Source organism: Anser cygnoides, chromosome Z (genome assembly GCF_040182565.1).
Source record: "Anser cygnoides isolate HZ-2024a breed goose chromosome Z, Taihu_goose_T2T_genome, whole genome shotgun sequence".
NCBI classification, from domain to species: Eukaryota; Metazoa; Chordata; class Aves; order Anseriformes; family Anatidae; genus Anser; species Anser cygnoides.
The window spans coordinates 39,028,989-39,041,503 of NC_089912.1; the positions used below are offsets into that span (position 1 = coordinate 39,028,989).

Sequence of the window (12,515 nt, forward strand, 5' to 3'; positions counted from 1 at the left end):
TCTATCTACTTCTTTCTTCCAAAAATTTCAAACAGCAGAAAAGATGGTACCTTGCTTTCACCATTTATCTAGTGAAAAAAACAGACCGACAATTATTACTGCAGCACACAGGAATGTATTCAAGACTTTTTATTTTAAATATTTTACTCTAATAGGATGTACTTCTCTGGATATCTTTTCAAAGAACAGTCTTCCAGAGATCTTATCTGCAGAAAAGATCCTTAAGAGTGACCAAGAAACCTGTGAAGGTTGGGATGTCATTGCTGTCTATCAACCAACAAGACAATATCAGTGAAATCCAAAGATCAGTGTCAAAAATAGAATTACACAGAAAATTTCACTGTACCATAGTATACTAGAAAGGTCTGGGTTGGAAGGCACCTTAAAGATCTTCAACTTCCAACTCTGCCGTGGACAGGAACAACTTCCATTAGACCAGGTTGCTCAAAGCCCCATCCAACCTGGCCTTGAACACTTCCAGGGAAGGGGCATCTACAGCTTCTCTGGGCAACCTGTCTAGTGTCTCACTGCTCTGAAAGTGAAAAATTTCTTATATCTAATCTAAATCTATTCTCTTTTAGATTAAAACCATCCCCCCTTGTCCTATTGCTACACTCCTTGACAAGGAGTCTCTCCCCATTTCTTCTACAGGCCCGCTTTAGGTATTGGAAGTCTCTCCCTCAGCCTTCTCTTCTATAAATAACCCCAACTCCCTCAGCCTGTTTTCATAGGAAAGGTGCTTCAGCCCTCTGATCATCTTTGGGGCCCTCCTCTGGATCCACTCTAACAGGTCCACGTCCTTATGTTGGAGTCCCCAGAGCTGAACAGAGAGAGGTTTGGTCTTATGACCCCAAGGCAAATAGGAAAAAGGATGAAATAATCAATGCAAGTCCAAATTCCTTAAAATCTGTTTAGAAATTGGAATAAAATGAGACATTCCTTGCAATAAATAAAAACTACAACTTTGTAATAACAGGCTTCCTAAAGGCTTTTGTAAATTTAGCTCCAGCACATAAAGTCTTGGCTGGGTTTAACCAGTATATCAGGACTGCTCACGTGCAGTAATTTGATTTATATATCTGAAATTGAAGCTGGAGAACTGAGGCAATTAATCAGATCTCCAAAGAGGTGTTCCAAAGAGGTGTGATGTGCTCTCATGGAACACTCAGACATGGACCCTTTTGCAGCATATCTTGTGTTCCCATCTTGTGGTCTCAAACACCTATGTCTTATGCACAGATTCTCATGATGTATGCAGACCTCCCCTGCGGTGGGCTGTTGTGTTCATTTTTATTTGTGGTTATATTCCATAGATAAAATGAATACCTATCAAAGAAAAGAAGTTTAAGACACCATCTTATTGCTATTAAGTAACTGTCCACCTCTTTCCACATCATTTTATGGGGAAAACTTATATTTTTGATGCTGGAGCTGATCACACCTCATAATAAATGGGATCTCGATCCAAACAGTGTAAACTTCTATGTGTTCACATTCTTGATCTTAGTCTGTGTAAAACAAAACGAACAAACAAACAAACAAACGAACAAACAAAAAAACAACAACCAACCAACCAACCAAAAGAAAAAGAGTGCACAATGGATTATTTATTGTACTGCCACAGTCAGAGGGGGGAGTCAGTTGTCACTATTCTTTGCCACCGGGGGGAAGTGATGAGTTAGTGGGTTTCATAACAAACAATAAAAGGTGATGGGTATACTTCCTGATTCTTTCAAAATATTGGTTTGTCTGCATAGAGCTTGGGATGGAAATTAACAGTGAGACGACATTTGTGGGGAGGACTCAGGGCATGAAAACTTTTCCTCATATAGTTTTTCTTTTTCCCTGGAAAATTGATAACAATCCTTTCTTTCACTGATGAAAGCTGCAATCCTGAGTGGCATGAGGCCTCTGTGTGGCATCCCAGGCTGTCTGCTTCTTTGCCTGTTTCCCATTCAAGACTGATGGACTCTCCTGACTGGTTCTGCTCTGCCACTTGGTTAATGAGATGAAGGAACACTGCCTTATGCTGCTTGCGCTCCAGCAGGGCTGTTGTATGCACCTGGGGCTGAAAGGTGTGTTTTTCCAGCCTGTCCAGTGGTAAACACTGGGTGAGTGAAGAGTCTTTTGCCCTTCTGAACACCATCTATGATTTTTATTTTAACCACTGAACCCTATGTCTGGCAGGCCAAGCTGTGAAGTGAACCCAAGGGTATGGAGGCAGCCATGAGAGTTTCAGCGCTGTGCTTGTTACTAACTGGTGTTGTTTAGCTAATTTAAAAAATCCTCTAGGTTCACTGAAAGAACAGTGAGCAGGCTGCAGCTGCAGTATCTCTGCTTGGAGCCTGGGAGATGCTCCCTTGGTATGACAGACCTGGCTTTACAGACTGATGATGGGGTTCTCTGTACCACAGTGTGAGAAGCACTTTTCTAGCTCACCAGACAGTAGTCTCGTAATTCTTTTTTTCTCTTGTGCCACATGGCATGTGGGAGCTGTACATACCAACTTCTGGTCCCTAGTATCGGTCTGTGAAACTACAGAAATTTTTGTTTTGTGTTCATTAAAAGAATGGTTAGAGTGCTTTAATGACTGAATATTTTTTCTTCTGCGTGCTGTTAACCATAAATATGTAAATGATACATTACAAAAATATTGATTTTATCTGTGTTCCAAGCAAAAATTGGCAGATGTTGGTCCAATAACATATCTAACAGCTAAAGAATTTTAACAGTCTACTTCCTTCTTTTTACCTCTGTACAGTAGTTCCATCTTTGTATATTAATCATTGTGTATATATCTCTACATAGTATAAATTGGTTTGTGGTTAAAGGACTGGATTGAGAATCAGAATTTAGGTTTCTTATCCAATGTCTTATTTCCCTTGAAATCCTGAGCAAGTTGCACAGTGAGTTTTGGAAACAACGCATGTAGAAGCTATGAACTTTTAAGTATCAAGTTCCCATGGTAAAGGTCTGGAGAGAAGTGTTAAAGCTCTCTGTAAAGCAATGCAAAGTAAATTAGGTACTGCTAACAGATTTCAAAATAACATAACAAGCAAAACCAGGGCTGTCAGCATATCTCTTCCCAGAAACAGCCAAAACGATAAGTGAAGAGTAAAAGAGTGATACGGACCTTCGTCTACTTCATAACAAGAACCTGAAAACACACAGGTGCTGAAACAGAAGGAGAATGAGAATGGACTTTTCTCTTATATTATGGCGTAGTAGTTTCAGAGCTCAGGAACCCCCCCAGGGTCTCCAGATGAAGGGACTTAAATCTTTAAATACGCTGTCATAGCCAGAGATGCTGTCCAGATTTCTTGCTGAAGCTGTGCAGCTGTTTTCAAGGTGGGAGATCTTTGTGGTGCACCAAATGCAGAGACTGGAATGACGTATCTTATTTCTGAATACTGACCATGTTTAAGTATGAAATAAATCCAGAGCTGCCTACACCTATGAAATACTCTTCTGGGCAGACACATAGATTTGATACATACACTGTGGATGTTTCAAAACTGAAAGGTTGAGACAGTGTTGCAGTTATCCAGGAAAACAAAACAAAACAAACAAACAAAAACCTGTAGTTTTGCAAATCTTTTAGGATTGTCTTGGTTAGAGCTGCCAAACTGCTGCTAAAATTGTGCTTTCAAATTCTCAGCTACTTGGAAGATACTGTCTTTTAGATTCTGAATGCCAAAAGAAAACAAAAAACAACAAACAAAACTCAGACCGTAGATGTGTATACATCCATGATTAAAAAAATATACTTTTTAACCTTGTAATTCTCATGCATGTACTCTTATGAGGTTTGAGTTAGCAGACAAATCTGTGATCAATACATGTTCTTGGCTTTGGACCACAATTCATTTATTGCAGAGAGAGTACCACCAACAACAAAACCCCGCTTGGTAAAGAGGTCACCTAACAGTAACATTATAATAATAATAATAATAGCAATGAAGTGTTAGTGCATTAGTTGCACCTTAAATACTCTTTACACTGTACTTGAATTAAAATAGCTAATAAAATTCAAAAGCCGTAATTTTATTGCAGTCTGCACTACTAATGTTTCTGCAGTATGTATATAAAGTAGGGATTATATTACTTGTTACTTATTAAATCCTATGAGGAATTTGCATTTTTCAAGAGCAAACCTCAAAGCACTGTCTGTTAATTAGCTTACTGTAATTGATTTTGAAATATATTGAAAACATAACCTCTTCACCTTGTGTTCAGTTGATGGTCCTGATGGTCCCTGCTCCACTGAATGATGACTGCTGGTACTGGCAGCTGCCCAAGTACATTTGCATCTATTATGGTACCAATTAATGTGTTATACTGTTTAATAGTGTTTTTTTTTTTTCACTATAGACAAGAAAATAAAAGCAACTGCAAGAAAATTAGCCTCAGAATGTTGTCACATATAACCTTATCACTCACTTGTCTGAGATATATTATAAAAAGATGTGTAACTTCAAGTGATATGGGTATGATATTTGTTGGGTTTGGTTAGATTAGGAACTGTTTAATACTTACCCAATCTCTTCGTGTGACAGTCAGATTTAAAAAAATATGTTATATTTTGGGAGATTTTTAATGCTTTTTGATTTTGAACAGACAGCATCTCTTGCCATCTAAACTGTCTGAGAGGAAGATAAAGTATTCTGATGCCTAAACAATCAACAATAAATAAAGAATACACTTTTGATGTATGGAAGGTTTTGGTAGCAGGGGGACTGCAGGGGTGGCCTCTGTGAGCAGAGCCCAGCAGCTGCCCCATGTCAGAGCAGAGCCAGCTCCAGCCGGCTCCAAAAGGGACTTGCCGCTGGCCAGAGCCAAGGTATTGAGTGACACTGGTTGAGCCTCTGAGAGAGCAGAAAAGGAAAAAACAAACAAGCAAACAAACTGTTGTGCAACAGCAACTGGGAGAGAGAGGTGAGAAAATGGGAGAGAACCAGCCCTCCAGAATGCAAAGTCAGTGCAGCAGAAGGGCAGGAGGTGCTCCAGGCAGGCAGCAGCAGTTCCCCTGCGGCCTGTGCAGGGAGAGGCCCCCGGTGGAGCAGGCTGTCCCCCTGCAGCCCATGGGTCCCACACGGAGCAGATCTCCACGCTGCAGCCCCCCCGTGGAGGAGCCCCCGGTGGAGCAGGTGGATGTGGCCTGGAGGAGGCTGCGGCCCATGGAGAGCCCCCGCAGGAGCAGGCCCCGGGCCGGAGCTGCAGCCCGTGGAGAGGAGCCCACGCAGGAGCAGGGGGTCTGGGGGGAGCTGCCGCCCACCCGTGGGGGACCCGTGCTGGAGCAGTTTGCTCCTGGGGGATGGATGGACCCCGTGGTATGGAGCCGTGTGGGAGCAGGTCTTGAAGAGCTGGTGCCTGTGGGCAGCCCCCGCAGGCTCAGTTCGGGAAGGACGGCACGTGGGAGGGACCTCATGGGGAGCAGTGGCAGAGAGTGACCATGAAGGAGTGGCAGAGACGAAGTGTTACGGACTGACTGCAGCCTCCATTCCCCTGCTCCACTGACGGTGAGAAGGTAGAAGAGGGTGGATGGGGGGGGGAAGGTGTTTTTAGTTTGCTTTTAGTTCTCACTGTTGTAATCTATAAATTATATTAATTGTAGGCAATAAATTATATTAATGTCCCTATGCTGAGTCTGTTTTGCCTGTGACAATAACTGTGGAGTGATCTCCCTGTCCTTACCTCAACCTTTGAGCCCTTTTCATCTTATTTTCTCCCCCTATCCCCTTGAGGACAGGGAGTGAGAGAATGGTTGTAGTGGAGCTCTGCTGCCTTGCTGGGTAAAACCACCACAAAAACAATCAAACTTTATACAATTGGTCTGGGGTTCCTTTTTTTTTTTTTTTTTTTTATAAAAAAAATACCTCGTTGGTTAATTATAATGTATGGACTGCCATATGTGCAAAAGAATCTCTAAAATATATGGATACATAACAACATAATTTTACAACATCCTAAAGTTTTACAGAATTGGTCAGAACCTACTTTGCCAACATGCACAGACAGAAACTATGATGACTATTAATTGTTAAGACGTAATGGACTGATACACCTGTGTAAAAGTTTTCTCTCCGCTGAGAAATACTGTTCGCCCTGTAGTCCTTGCCTTCTTCATGTTTTTAAGTTAGAAAAAATGCGTTTTTTCTCCAAAAAGATGATAAATGTGTAATGGTGAAGTGAAGAGAGAAGGATAGGAATACTTCAGGTTTCATGGAAACATGAAACAATATGTACGACAGAACAAACTAAGCTTTCAATGATTTGTTTCTTAAACCATGTGAAGAAATTGAAGTGCTAGTCTAAAACATTTTATTCTGACAAAGTGAAAAAGTCATGAACTGAATTACTGCAGCAAAAGCATCCTCCTCCTGATTCCAACATTATATTATAAAGGAAGTTTTTCCTACATGCCACATAATGACTTTTCTTTAAGGACCAGAGGCTACCTACTTCGTTCATTTATCAGATTGACCTTGGAAGTGATCATCTGATACTTATAAAAGGTTTAGTTATTATTGAGCTGTGGAAAAAAAATTGAACTTGAGTTGTTTTGGCATTCAAGCAGGTATTCCTGCTATGCGGAATTTATGATTCCATCACCTTTTTTTCAAGGGGTAATAAACTGTTCCTTAAAGGAAGAACCCAGATGAAGCACTGGTGTTTCTCCTTGGGCAGCAGAATCAGCACTGTTCTGTGTTATGCAGTATTACAGATTTTTTCTTATTCATAGAAACAAAAATTTCTAAGATACTTGAGAAAGGAAAACCAGACATTCAGTCTACTGATTTCTGAAGTCCATTAGTGGTTCAGCTGGATTTGGGATTGTTTGACAAGAAGTAAAATCTCTGTACTGTGTCTGTAAGCTATCTAATTATATGCTATTAATTCTTAGTGGTGTTGCAACTGTGTCATTTTCTTCCTTATGTTTAGATGTGTGTTACAGCTAAAGAACCTAAGCTTCCAATTGTTCCAAGACTTAAACTTGTCTCTGTGGAAATTTTAGGTAGTGGAAATGAGTAGCCAAAGGTTGTGGGTTTGTTGTTTGTTTGGTCGGTTTTAATTTGTCCTGTTTGTCTCCATTGCTTGGAACAATCCACATATTAGTTCACTAGGTTCCAGGAGCAACCACTAGCATTGTCACACAATTCCTACATCAATGCAGAATGCAAAATGCTTTTAAACAAACAACTTTGATCTTCACTGTTCCAGCATCATATTGATTTTTATTTTGGGTCAGGCAGCTCCTGATTTCAGTGAGAATCTATATGGAACTCCAGCATTAGTAGCCTAATTCTTCTTTATCTTCAAAAAAAGTATTGTAAAAATAATTTTCTGTATGAAAATGGAAATGCTGAAACATTATAGGAAAGATTGGTTTTGAAGTTTTTTTTTTTGTTTGTTTTTTTCCGTACATATTGAAAAGATGTAGACTTTATGCAACCTTCTTTTATTTTTATTTATTCTGCCTGATTTTGACATTCAGGAGATGTTTGCATGATATTAATGTTTCATTTAATGTTCATACTGTTAGGCACTGGATACCCATGTGTCCATAAGTTTCTTATCACTTCTGAATACCATACTCTCCGACAGTTACCTCTGTCTAGTGTAAGAGATATATCTTGGTTTTGCACAAGAATTGCCTCTTTCCTTGAGCTTTGTCCTATAGGGCAGGTATGTGTTTCTCTAGATGTTTAAACTCAGAGAAAAATTCTACAATAATTATTACTGTAGGTCTTAGAAAAAACTCTGGGACTAGTGACTGTATAATCAATTAAGACTTTCTCAGCTTTAAAATGATGTCTTGCTATTGGTTTGCTAGTACCTGAGTTATTTGAAAGTTTTTATACTGTTACACAGAAAAGAGACAGGTTTCTAACTTCATTTAAATAGCTAGAAAGGCACATACATGTATAATTGATATTCTCAGAATTCATAAGCTCTCCATATGTATTGAGGTATCTTGTTTACTTTTGAAAGTGTTTTTTAGCTGTACTCATCTCTCATTTCTTAGGAGAATTTAAATTATTGATTTTTTTTTTTTTTTAGAGAGACACAAACAACAACAGTACAAATTCAAATTCTCCAGCTCATTTCTGTGTCTGCTTATTGCAACAATATGTTTATATTGATTAAGCCTCTAAGACTTATGCATGATAGAAAGAAGATAATTTGGGTCCTGAAAGGGGCATAATGTCAGAAGTATCTGTGATTGTATTGAAAGCTTAACTGTGTTGTGTTTCATTTTATTTTATTCTATGTGATACCATTCAGATAGTCCTGGACTTCTGGAAATCTTGCCTTAAACATTTCTCACAACTGGTAGATGTTTGTTTGCTCTCTTTTTACTTAATAATTAAATAATATTAACATAAAAGCAGCAAGAGAAACTTAAGTATGTCTTCAATATTTTAAAAAGCTGAATAAGTAAAGGAAAAGACCTAAAAGCTGAGGCAAAGAAAGAAGTCCAAACTGTGCTGGTTAGTTGGGATTGGCTAAAAGCTATATTTGCATGTCATTTCAAAGGTGCTAATTAGGAAACATGCTCTTAGAAATATTTTCCACAACACTCCTATGATTCTAGATATTACCTTTTTGATAATGTCAAGTATATAAATTACATTGAACTCCTTGGCTGCAAAGTGAAAACAAGGTCAAGTTCAGCTTGCTTGAACTGCTTGGGACTCATGTTTAAATTATGGTCATAAATATGTGTCATAAACAGCACAACAAATGTGCTGTTTAAATTATGGTCATAAATATTTTAGATATTAAAAATCTTTCAAAGTAATATGTTTCAACAACAATAGTAATTCTGTAGATTTTAAAAATGGCTTTTTTTTGAACTGTCTCAATAGCAAAAAAATTCAGCTGGAGGAAAGCCCTTTGAAATCCTGAAACCTGCACCAGGTTCATTTCTGAAATGAATGCCAGACATTCAGAGATGTTTGACCTTTGTAAGTTCTTCTGGTAAGTATTCTTACATTCTGGGAAGCAAAGGGATATATAATTTCCATGAACACATACAAGAACAATGTTTCAGAACACTCCCTGTCCCTGTCCCTGTCTCTGTCCCTGTCCCTGTCCCTGTCCCTGTCCCTGTCCCTGTCCCTGTCCCTGTCCCTGTCCCTGTCCCTGTCCCTGTCCCTGTCCCTGTCCCTGTCTCTCTCTCTTCCTCTCCCTTTCCCCTCCCTTTCTTTTCAGCTAGTGACTTTGTTTCCCTTGTAGGTTCCCTTTTCAGGCTATAACAGAAGAGATGCATTGGCACATCAATGAAACAGGATGCTTGTGCAAACTTGTATTACCTCAAGATGCATCAAACACGAGTATTGACATGAGACTTCTGAGAAGTCTGCTGTTAGATTTTATCTTTAATTTCCCAGGCAGAGCTGCAGGCTGAAATTCTGACTGTATTGTAAGTCACCAGTGTAAGCTGTTGATACTTGTTGGTTATGAGGTTATTCAATGCATTCAAACTTACACATTTACTTTAGGTGTGGTGAAACTGTATTCTCCTTTTTCCATTAATTGTACAGTACTACTGTAGAATTATATGTTTCTATGATTGCTGGAGAACATCTTCATTTGTTTACAACTTACTTGAAATGAACCTTACATTTGACTTAATCCACTCTGTAAGAATTGCTCATGCCATATTCCAACAAGAAGGAAACTGAAGACTGTGCATATTATTTATCTGGAAGGGATAAAATGCATTATCTATCAAGCTGTAACTTTTCAATCTATTTATTTATTTACTTATTTTAAGTCAAGAGGTAAGTCCACAACTGCAGGGAGAGACATCTGCATGTTGAACCTGACATACCAAGAGATCATACTGCACATTGGTAGTAGCTGAAATGACACATGATGTACCAACTAGCTTTTATGTGAAAGGTACATAGCATTGCTAAAAAGAGTTAGTGTGCATTTATCTGGAATAACATATGGCTTCAGAGCTGGATCTCACACTACTGGTTTTTGCCTCTACCTGCACCTGTGTGATCTAGCAGGAATTAGCATACAAAGAAACCTTTCAGTCCTGTTCCTATGAGGCAGTTAATAAATGCAGCTTCTCAGATTTACATGAGACCATCTGTTACCTAAGGTAAGGACAACATTTCTCCTTGAGGGACCTGTCAATCCAACTAGCTCAAGACAATTTATTATTATTATTATTATTATTATTATTAATTATTATTATTCGAACTGCTTTCTGTCACCTTTTATGATGTTTGCATTTTTCATACTTCAGGAACTATCCAGACTCACAACGAATAGAAAATCAACTTCATTCCTTCATGATCATGAAACTACAGTACTGAAAATGTTCTTTGTAATAGAGGTTTTTTTTTTTTTTTTTTCCAAAGGGATCTTAAGTATTTGGAACCAGCCCCTCTTCCATCCGCAGGAGTAAATATTTCACAATAGACCCCTAGGCTTAACTCCAAGAATGATTCAAATGTTTTAATATGAAAAACATTAACAAATTCTTGTATGGCAGAACAGGGCCACCTGAGGATGTCTCCTAAATGAGGTTTTTATTGAACAGTTTGTTATGTGACAAGTGAGGCAGTAATTTAGATATAGAAGCCTTGAGAATATGCAGAGTTTAGTTAATGAAACTCTGTGCTTTCGTTAAAATAATTTCCCTATTGCATTTATGACTACATCTCTCACATGTATATGTGTGGCTTTTATGATGGCATTTTCAGTAAGACCTTGTATGTAGCATTGCTTTTATTATAAAAAATAAGCACACCAAAACAACATATTTATCTGTGTGCAGTTTCTAAAATATGTCTCTACACTTAGCTGTTTTTTTCCCACCTGCTGTTCAAGTGACTGGAAAAGATCAAGAGGCTGTATAGTCTGTAGAGTTCAAGGAAAAGGATGAAAAATTCTCTAAAAAGAGCAAACACAATCTGTTTCAAAGTGTTCTTCACTTTCCATTTCTATAATTAGATAGCTCCATTAAAAGGGAAAGGAGGAGTGAAAAAGAAGAGAAGAGAAAGAGAAAGAAAGAGAAAGAGAAAGAGAAAGAGAAAGAGAAAGAGAAAGAGAAAGAGAAAGAGAAAGAGAAAGAGAAAGAGAGAAAGAGAAAGAGAAAGAGAAAGAGAAAGAGAAAGAGAGAGAAAGAGAGAGAGAGAGAGAAAGAGAAAGAGAAAGAGAGAAAGAGAAAGAGAAAGAAAGAGAAAGAGAAAGAGAAAGAAAGAGAAAGAGAAAGAGAAAGAGAAAGAGAAAGAGAGAAAGAAGAGAAGAGAAGAGATTAAAGAAAGGTTTGATCAGAAGTGAAAAACAAAACAAAACAAACAAAAAAAACCACACAAAAATAACATCGAGAGAAATCTTTTTACTGTCATACCTGTTGATTTAACTCTGCTATTCTCATTATGTTTAATAGGAGTTATGTAAAATATGTTCCCTTGCAAAATATTTATATATATATATTAATTATAAATTTAAATTCCACAAGTACATGGCATCAGATTCTTGAGTACACTGGTGTAAACTGAGTGTAACTTTGTTGTCTATAATGGCTTTGAACCTGTGGAATAAAGGTCTACAATACATCTTAAAACATAATGTGTTACAAAACATTAATGAACCTATCTGTTGTTTCTAAGTGATACAGAGGGGTGCAGGGAAAAGATGCTCAGTTCATGGTGCTACAGCAAATTTGGATTGAAGCAGTTTATTTGCTTATTAATGACATGTGATTAACTGATAACCAGTGACCACACGTTCCAGTCCATGGTCCATGCAGCCCGTAGCACACTCCTGTTGCTGATCCTCACAGACCAGCCCCTGTAGCCCTCTGAGCAGCCCCAGTCACCCACCCCTAGCAGTGCACTGGGGACGCATAGGTGCTGGAGCTTGGCCCTCCCAATTGCAGCCTTCCTGGGACAGGACCACTCGTGGGCTCTCTGGGACCACTTATCCCACCAGGTGCCAGCTGGGCCCCTGCTGCCCTGGGGGAGGCAGTCTGGGAACCCCAGGGGGCTTGAGGCAGCTGAGGCTGCAAGGGGGCTTGAGGTTCCAAGGTCCCTTCAATACTGCAGCTTCTCCTGCTTCTCATAGGGTTCTCTGAAGTTGACTCCTTTGCTACAAAGGTCTTTGTAACTTGGCAGTTACTGTTTAATCTGGCCGAAGATTGACTTTTTGTTTTGCAATTTTGAGTGATCCTTTGACATGCACTGTTACATTCATGTTCCTATGTGAGCTCATGCTCTTATGCAGTCCCACTTACCTGGTGTGGCCAGGCGAGCACCCCCACAGTAGCTGTCTCTGTCTCAAAGGTGATAGTGAGCAAGGAAGAGACAAGAGTGTGCAATGATTAATTTTCAATACCTCAGACTTCTAACCAGCAAAGAATAGGTTTAATGATAGCTGTGGTAAAATAGGGGAGAGAGTTAGTTCATGTACATTTATAATAATATGAAAGACAGATAAAACTACGAAAACCAAAACAAACCAAACCGAACTACCACCACCACCAACAA

General features: G+C 38.9%; 1 long non-coding RNA gene across 2 annotated transcripts; it reads left to right on the forward strand.

The window, feature by feature from the left end:
• Positions 1-4,513: 4,513 nt before the first annotated feature.
• Positions 4,514-11,598, forward strand: LOC106048837 (uncharacterized). Of its 2 annotated transcripts, none has more exons than XR_007157575.2 (3): positions 4,514-5,527; positions 8,871-8,982; positions 9,241-11,598. It is a non-coding gene; the product is annotated as an uncharacterized lncRNA (long non-coding RNA). The 2 variants fall into 2 exon arrangements; XR_001214299.3 differs by having other exon boundaries at positions 4,522-5,519.
• The last annotated feature ends 917 nt before the right edge of the window (positions 11,599-12,515 follow it).